At 48.1% G+C, this 8841-nt stretch overlaps 1 long non-coding RNA gene across 1 annotated transcript; it reads right to left on the reverse strand.

Moving 5' to 3' along the window:
* Window positions 1-386: 386 nt before the first annotated feature.
* On the reverse strand, window positions 387-3079 carry LOC309380782. The gene is made up of 2 exons (XR_014173139.1): window positions 779-3079; window positions 387-553 (listed from the first exon to the last, which is right to left on the reverse strand). It is a non-coding gene; the product is annotated as an uncharacterized lncRNA (long non-coding RNA).
* Between the last annotated feature and the right edge of the window lie 5762 nt (window positions 3080-8841).

Here is an 8841-nt window from a genome sequence, read left to right on the forward strand (position 1 = left end):
AAGGATCAAGCACCAGTTCATATCATGCCAGCTCATGTGCAGGTATACTCATATCACATCTGGGTGTGCCCCATGTGGATCTTGTGAATAGGTCTCCAGGAAACAAGGCTGTCTCTGGTGTTTGCTTCTTGCAACTAGTGCACTCCCTTTCATCTTGCTCTATGTTAGAACATGTCTTTGTCGTTCCCTATCTCCCTGAGCATCTAACTCTGAAGTGCTTTGAGAAGCTATAGGGGCCTCTGCAGGCTGACGGCAAGTTCTATTTATAAATTTAGTATGTCACAGCAATACACTAGGGCACTAGAGCAACAAAATGCTTTCTGTCGGTTGCCTAGATCTTATCCTGCCTGCGGAATTTTGTAAATATGAAAGGTGCTGTTTTTTCCAACCAGAATAAGTTGACCTCCTTATTACCAAGCTAATTATCAATGTAGAAAAGTCGAAGATATTGCCATCTCTATCTACCAGACAATGAATATAAGACAGAATGGGACTTAATTTAAATTGTTTCCTTACCAAACAAGTTAATCGTCTGGTCTATTGTAGTTGAAAACTACAGCGGTACCTCTGGATGCGAACGGGATCCGTTCCAGAACCCCGTTCGCATCCTGAAGTGAACGCAATCCACGCCTGCGCGGGTCGCGAGTTGCTGTTTCCGCGCTTGCGCGTGATGTCATTTTCAGCGTCTGCACATGCGTGAGTGGTGAAACCCAGAAGTAACACGCTCCGTTACTTCTGGGTCACCGTAGAGTGCAACCCAAAAATGCTCAACCCGAACCTACTGTATAACTAAGGCCCAAACTAGATGCTATGTGAAATGCATTTCCATATTTCATGTAACTGTTTTCCTCCATAAGGGAAGCTACCATTAGCTCTAGAGCAGAGGTCGGCAACCTTATCTGCGGATGGGCCGGTCGATGCTCCATCTGTCGGAGGATGGGCTGGAGCATGTGCGCACGCACTCTCTTCTGGGTTGGAGGAGCGCCCGTGCGCACACTATTTCCAGCGCTCCTCCGACCCGGATGTGCACTGGAAATAGCATGTGTGCATGTGCATAGGTGCTTCTACGTCCCGCACGCATGCACACACGCTATTTCCAGTGCACATCCGGGTCGGGGGAGCACCCGTGCGCATGGGCACAGGCGCCATCAGCCCGGAAGCCAATTCCCGCACTGCACTGCGCTGCGCCGGTAAGAGCGGGCAGCGACAGGGGTCGCCATGGGCCAGTTAGACAAGCCTTGTGGGCCGCTACCAGCCCGTGGGCCTTAGGTTGCTCTAGAGGTCTTCCTCCTGAGATGTATGGCAGCTTCAGGTAGGGAATATTCTCAATGGCCATGGTGCTGTGTGAAAGTCTTAACTTCCACCTGAGGCAGCACAATCCTGCTTCTGATCTTCCCTTCTGGTTGCTGCTCATTTTGTTTTTTTAAAAAGCAGATACATGAAATGCACACTTCACATATTGCCCAGTTTTGCTTTAACTTGAACTGACATTTGGGAGAGAGGGAAGCAAGATTTGTAAAACAGTTTGGCCCTGTCTGCATTATCTGTTTACCATGGCATCAGTAATGGATCAAAATCTGACAGGATGTGGTTGTCCCACCCATAAGATACCTCTCTGTTTCCAGTCTTAGCTTCCAAATCTCCACTTCCTACCCCTTTCCTTTCTTACAGCATGGTTGCTGTGCCACTCCTTCTGATTGCGTTAAAGTAATCTAGCAACTGAATTTAAGCCACATACAGTGTCTTAACAGAAGCATGGCAAATGAAAGATACAAAGGGGATGCCTTCTTCTGAGCCGTGCCGTTATTTAAGCTTTTAAATTTCTGTGCCTCAACATTTACTTAAAGTTCCAAGAAGCGGACAGAGCAGTCTATTTCTGGACCACGCCACTTTCACATGTTCTTATTTCTAATTCCATATTAATGTGCTGTTGAAAAAAAATCCATGTGATTTTCAAAAATTAAATCTGTATTTGCAATTTTATGAGGTGGTCCACATACTGGCATTTTTAAAACGTTCCCATCTCACTCTACCAGTAACAGCTTTTCCCAAGTGGCCGGAAAGCCTGGCTGATGCTGCGACAGCCACACACTTTCAAAATAATGCTGCCATTTTGTTTAAAGGCCACCTCATAACACTACACATTTTCAAAGGCAAGATTATCATCATCATCAATTTACAAATCACCGCCTCAGCAACTGTCTCATGGCGACCTACACATAAGATGATTAAAAACAGTTTAAAAACACGAAACAGCAAATACCTGAAACACAAACAAGGAGACGCTTGTGGAAAAGACCAACTGGGAAGGCTGTCAGAACAAAAATATCTTCAGCTGTGCTGTATCTCAACAGGAACACTATTCACAGAACAGCCAGACTAAAAGCCCTGTTCCAAATTACTGCAGAGTGGGCTTCTGTGATTATTGGAACTTGCTGGAAAAGCTCGACCACAGCAGTTTACTGGGATATGTAAGGGGTGTCTCTCAGATAACCTGGTGTATAAGGCCTTAGGTTAGTTCTCACATACTGAACTTGGCCCAGTAGCAGATTGGCAACTAGGCCAAATCCTTCAAGCAGGGTGTTCTGTGGTGGCTTTGCCTCCACAAACAACCTAGCCACCAATTCTGCACCAGCTGCTGCCTCTGGACCAACCTCAAGGGTAGTCTCACATAGTGTGTGTTGTGGTAATCCAACGATGAGGTTGCCAGTGCAAGGACATCTGTGGTCAAGCTATCCTGATCCAGGAATGTATGTAGCTGCCTTATCAACCAAAGTTGGTTAAAGCATTCCTAGCCACCAAGGACACCACCGCCACCAAGATAGATAGACAGAGATAGATCCAGGAGCACTTCCAAACAGCACACCTCCTCTTTCAAGGAGAGCATGAGCCCCAACCAGGGAAGGCAGCTTCCTGGACCCAGAAATTATTCACCCACAGAGGTTCTGTCTTGCCAGGATTCAAACACTATTAGCACTCATCCATCCCATTGCTGCATCCAGACACTGGTTCAGGGCCTTCTCAAGTATTCTCAGTTCAGATGTTATAGACAAATGGAGTTGGGTATCATTGGTCCAAAGCTCTAGTTGGGTATCATTGCTCCAAAGCTCTAATGACTGCTCCCAATGGGTTGGTGGAGCGTTGAAACCTCACTTTGGACTGAATTAGTCGTGACATCTAGATCACTAAGGAGACGACACAACTTTGTCCTCAGAATGCCCAGAAAGCAGCTCACAGACCATCTCTGAGGTGTTCAAGGCTCCATTCCCTAGTATAGGTGTCCAGAGCCTATGGACCACCCTGAAGAGCTCTTGAGGACACGATGGAAGCAGTAATGTAGGCCTTCATTGCTGCTTTTGCCCCCACACAGTAGGCACAACTATGTGCTGTGGCAGAATCTTAGAAAATGACAGGATCCAAAAGCTAGCTAGCTGCAATCCAATCCATACATTGGATTTAGTTCAGGTCATTTCACTTCAGAATATGAACCAGATGAACTCTTCAAGCATCCCTATGTCAAACTCAATCTACCCCAGACACAGCTGCCAAATCAGTTTGGCAAGAGTTATGGAGGCTCTGTATACCTGAAGGAGCGTCTGTACCATCATCGTTCAGCCTCGACACTGAGGTCCAGCGCCAAGGGCCTTCTGGCTCTTCCCTCACTGCGAGAAGTGAAGTTACAGGGAACCAGGCAGAGGGTCTTCTCGGCAGTGGCACCTACCCTGTGGAACGCCCTTCCATCAGATGTCAAGGAGATAAAGAACTACACAACTCTTAGAAGACAGCTGAAGGCAGCCCTGCTTAGGGATATTGTTAATGTTTGATGTTTTATTGTGTTCTTATGTCTCTTGGAAGTCGCCCAAAGTGGCTGGAGCAAGCCAGTCAGATGGGCGGGGTACAAATTACATAATGATTATGATTTCCTAGTCCAACTATCCAGGATCCTTTCTCTCTGGCAATGATGGTACTTGAAGCTGGTCCTCTACTTTTGCTAAAGACATCATCGTATTACCCTTTCCCTTTTCCCAACCTGGTGTTTGTAGGCTTCCAGTGAACTAAAGGGTGTGATTTGGGAGGATCACTCACAGCCCTGTTAAAAAAGAAAGGTTGGTTAAAAAAAACCCAACCCTCAGTTCTTCCACTTGCATTTTCCATTTGATTTCTTGGCACATTTCTTTTTTCATATGAGACTTTGGCTTAGAAAGGAAAAATGTTAAGTTACTATGTCGTGAAACCCTATGCATATTTATTAGGAAGTATGCCCCACCAAGTTCAATGAGGATTACCCTCGGGTAAGTGTGCAAAGGGTTGCAGCATCACAATATGTGGTATCCGTACAAAAGGAGATAGATTGGGATCTTCAGGATTTCTGCTTTTTTTCTGTTCCAAAAGTGAGGGTTTTTACACCATTAGCTTTCTTCCAGTGGTAGACATTGAGCCACAATAGTGATGGACAACAACAAAGATTGACAGGCAGAATTTTGTAGATTAATGAAATAAAAGCAGCAGACATGGCTGCTGTGCATAAATGCCCAACTAAGTGTGAATGATGGTTGTGAAGGATTTAAGAGCAGAATGAAGAAAGAGTCATGCCATCGCCTCTCTGAGGATAGTTCAGTGTGCCTGACAATAACTTGGCATTTGAGGAGACAGGTTTCATTTCTGATTTGGAGTAGTCAAAATTGTAAATGATCAGATACAAGCATGCAGCAGGTATTGCAGGAAGTAAGACCCTTTGCTGCCTGGGGAGTTCACCCCCTCGCATACTTGAAATTAAGCTCCGCTGATGCCAGATTCTGTGAGTACATGGCAAATTAAGTTACAGGTGTCACATACACTGGGCATAGTGATCATTCGAATGCAACAGTCAAGCTGTATTAAAAGCAGGCTCATTTCAGTATCAGCTTAGTTCAAAACCAGGTGAGCAAAATGGTGTGTGGATAAGATGATGCAGAACACTTCTCTGGGTTAAGGGATGTCCGAAGAACGCACAAAACTGCTTTATACTGATTTAGACCAGTAGGTGGTGACAGAGTGGCTTTCCCTCTTTGCCCTGGGCACCTACCTCGCAGACTTTGTGCTTCACACTGCATCAACCTTATCACAAAATCTGAAGCCCTGTCATAACATTATTCCCCAGAAGCAGTGATTGGAAGAAGCAGGCAGTCTGTGGACAGATGGTCAACATTTCAGAAATTCTTAATCCTATTGCTTCTGTGGTGGGCTTCAGGTAAAAAGCAATGAAGAGAAAATTGGGAATTGTGCAAAGAAACTCCCTGAAAAACTATACTAAAATTTGTCCTTTCCCTACAACCACAAACTGATTCTTAAAAAAATAATTCAGATTCAACGATTTTTCACACAGTGGCAGTTACTACATCAGTTTACAGAGCAGGGGGAGAGAAGGGAAGCAGGCCTATTGCATCGCTTCTGCTGAGAGACCAGCTGCCTCTGGCTCTCCCTCGGCTGTCACTTGGTGGCAATCATCCCATCAGACTTCTTGATCTGTGTCCATCAAAGCTGATAACTTTAAGAGCTGGTACCTGGCATTGCTTTTTCTTCATTCCTTATCCCGTTTTCTCCCCTTGGGTATTGTATCTTTTAGATTGTAAGGCTGAGTGTGAGGACTATGTTGCTCGCTATTTTTCTAAGCTGCTCTGGGAGCCTTTCTTGTCCAAAGAAGCGAATACTAAACCGTTGGTGGCTTTCCAGGGCTGAAGATGGAGGCTGTTCCTCACCCAAGCCCTACATGGAGATTCCAGGGGATTGAATTAGGGGTCTTTAACATACAAAAACAAGTTTGACCATTGCACAGTGTTTCTAGGAGATTCCTCACAACCTCCAGTTAGTAGCTTCTCTTGTACACCCTGTTTCAAGTTTTTGCTAGTCAGAAGAACTAGAAATTTGCTTTCAAAAACTCTGGGGAAACCGAAGGCTGGTGGAACCACTGGGCACCAATGTGGACCCTGCTTGCATTTTGTTTCAAATGATGCACTGCAATTCTGCAAACGACCGCAACCTCATGATTAATTTTTGTTTCATTGTATTAATATTTCTGTAGGTTTATCATCCAAGGTTCACAGAAAGCCAGAAGCACATTCCAATCAGCCATGAGCATGGAGGGTTTCTTCAGGTACTTTTCAAAATATTTCAGTTGGCATTTTAAAGCTTGAACTGTGTGTTTGCATAGAGTCTTGGGGCTAGCTGCACACACTCCCACACATCAATTACACACAAACACATGTTGCAGAATTTCAACAGCATTTTGAAGAATTGAAAACGGGCTGAAATATTACAGTGGCTACACATATTTACATGCAAGACATATTTGGCCCCTAAAGTTATATCTTCACTACCTTTGAAGCCTTCATTGGAATTAAATACAAGTTTTTAGTTGTATTGTTGATAAATAGTAATACTATTGTTAAAATGGCTTTAGGTGTCTTAAGTTGTCCTGACAAGTTTAAACAGCCTTATTTTTGTTTTATTATGTCCAGAATTGGATCTGAAATTTGCACAGGATAAAAATGGTTTCCTCAAAGCCACAAAACATACTGGTCTTATTTTCTTATCCCTCTTTACTGATGACTCAGATATTTGGCAGCAAAATTGGCAAGTAAGCAAAACAGTGAACAGCTGAAAAATAGTTTCAGTTATAGTCCTAGAGCTGTCCTAAGAAGATTCCCACAAACAAATCTGTCATTCAGGCAACAGCACATTTTCTATGCATTTCATTGAAGGAAATTTCTGAACTGCATGCTGGTTTATATTATGACATGGAAGTGGTTTTATATTATGACATGGAAGCTCCTGCAGCCAATCAGAAGCTGCGAAAGTCACGCCAGACGTTTGGGTACCAAAGAACGTTTGCAAACCAGAACACTCACTTCCTGGTTTGCGGCGTTCGGGAGCCAAAACGTTCGGCTCGCAAGGCATGTGGGATCCGAGGTATGACTGTATTCCAGTGTCTTTTGCTGCCACTGTGCCATCCATTGGATCTTTCCTCCCCTGTGCAACATGGTAGTGTTATGGTAAGACACAGGCAGTATGGTCTAGGGACAGAAAGCCTTGTTCCCAGGGTTGTGAATATCACTTTATTACCCTTATACAGTGGTGCCCCGCAAGACGAATGCCTCGCAAGACGAAAAACCCGCAAGACGAAAGGGTTTTTCGGTTTTTGCGACGCTTCGCTAGACGATTTTCCCTATGGGCTTGCATCGCAAGACGAAAGCCCATAGGGAAATCTTGGGGACCTTTTTTTAAATGCTGGCGGTGGGGAGCAAAGCCTTTTCCCCCCCTCCGGACTTCAGAAGAGGTCCAGGAAGGCCGGCGGGGGCGAAAGGCTTTGCTCCCCACCGCCAGCATTTTAAAAGCGGTCCGGGATAGCAGGGAAGCGCTTCCCGCTATCCCGGACGGCTTTTGAAGGCAGGCAGGGGGGGCAAAGACTTTTGCCCCCCGCCCGCCTTGGGAAGAGGTCCAGGACCTCTTCCCAAGGCGGGCGGGGGGCAAAAGTCTTTGCCCCCCCTGCCTGCCTAACCGGGGGCTTTTAAATCGCCCCGGGACTGTCCGGGGCGATTTAAAAGCCCCCGGACGGCTTTTGAAGCCTCCCCCCGCCGCCCGGCATTGGGGCATCGTCCCGATGCCGGGCGGCGGGGCGGCAAAGCCTCCCCCCGAAGCCGGGCGGCGGGGCGGGAAAGCCTCCCCCCGCCGCCCGGCATCGGAACGATGTCCCGAAGCCGAGCGGCGGGGCGGGAAATCCTCCCCCCGCCGCCCGGCTTCGGGGCATCGTCCCGATGCCGGGCGGCGGGGCGAGAAAGCCTCCCCCCGCCGCCCGGCATCGGAACGATGTCCCGAAGCCCGGCGGCGGGGCGGGAAAGCCTCCCCCCCGCCGCACGGCTTCGGGGCATCGTCCCGATGCCGGGCGGCGGGGCAGGAACGCTTCCCCCCGCCGCACGGCTTTGGGGCATCGTCCCGATGCCGGGCGGCGGGGCGAGAAAGCCTCCCCCCGCCGCCCGGCATCGGAACGATGTCCCGAAGCCCGGCGGCGGGGCGGGAAAGCCTCCCCCCCGCCGCCCGGCATCGGAACGATGTCCCGAAGCCCGGCGGCGGGGCGGGAAAGCCTGGGCGCGCTGGCAACTCTCCGCAAGGAGCGCTCCCGCTGCTTGCGGAGAGGTCCGCGCCTGTCCTGGACCTCTTCTGAAGGCAGGCGGGGGGCAAAAGTCTTTGTCCCCCCTGCCTGCCTTCCCAGGGGCTTTTAAATCCCCCCGGACAGCGGAGAAGTCCTCCGCTGTCCCGGGCGATTTTAAAATGCCGCCCGCCAGAAGAGGTCGGGGTAAGGCGGTTTCCATAGGAACACATTAATTGATTTTCAATGCATTCCTATGGAAAACTGTGCATCGCAAGACGAAAAACTCGCAAGACGAAGAGACTTGCGGAACGAATTAATTTCGTCTTGCGAGGCACCACTGTAGTATGCGTCTATCAGGTAGAGAGGAAAGCTTGATCTATACACTCTGTTTGCTTCGGCTGGTGGGAAGGGTCACAGTTCCTTCCCCTTTGGCTTCCTCTCTGACCATGTGGAACCCAGGAGGTCAGGCGCTGGCCAAAGACCTAGGTCTCAGAAGGACCCTAGACCAGCCCAACCTGCCCCCTACACACTGCTGGGCCTGGGTGGTCATGTTTGGTTATGGTGGCTAGATAGCTGAGAAATCCTTCGTTCTCAGTCTCTTCCTTCTTCTTGGACCATCTGATGGGGAGAACCAGCTGCTAGCTGCCTCTGTGGCCATGCCATTCCCCTTGTGATTCTCCTCTCTGCTCATCCCTCCACCTTCTTTTGCCCTC

Source organism: Podarcis melisellensis (assembly GCF_964234715.1).
Source record: "Podarcis melisellensis genome assembly, chromosome: 11".
In the NCBI taxonomy this organism is placed as follows: Eukaryota; Metazoa; Chordata; class Lepidosauria; order Squamata; family Lacertidae; genus Podarcis; species Podarcis melisellensis.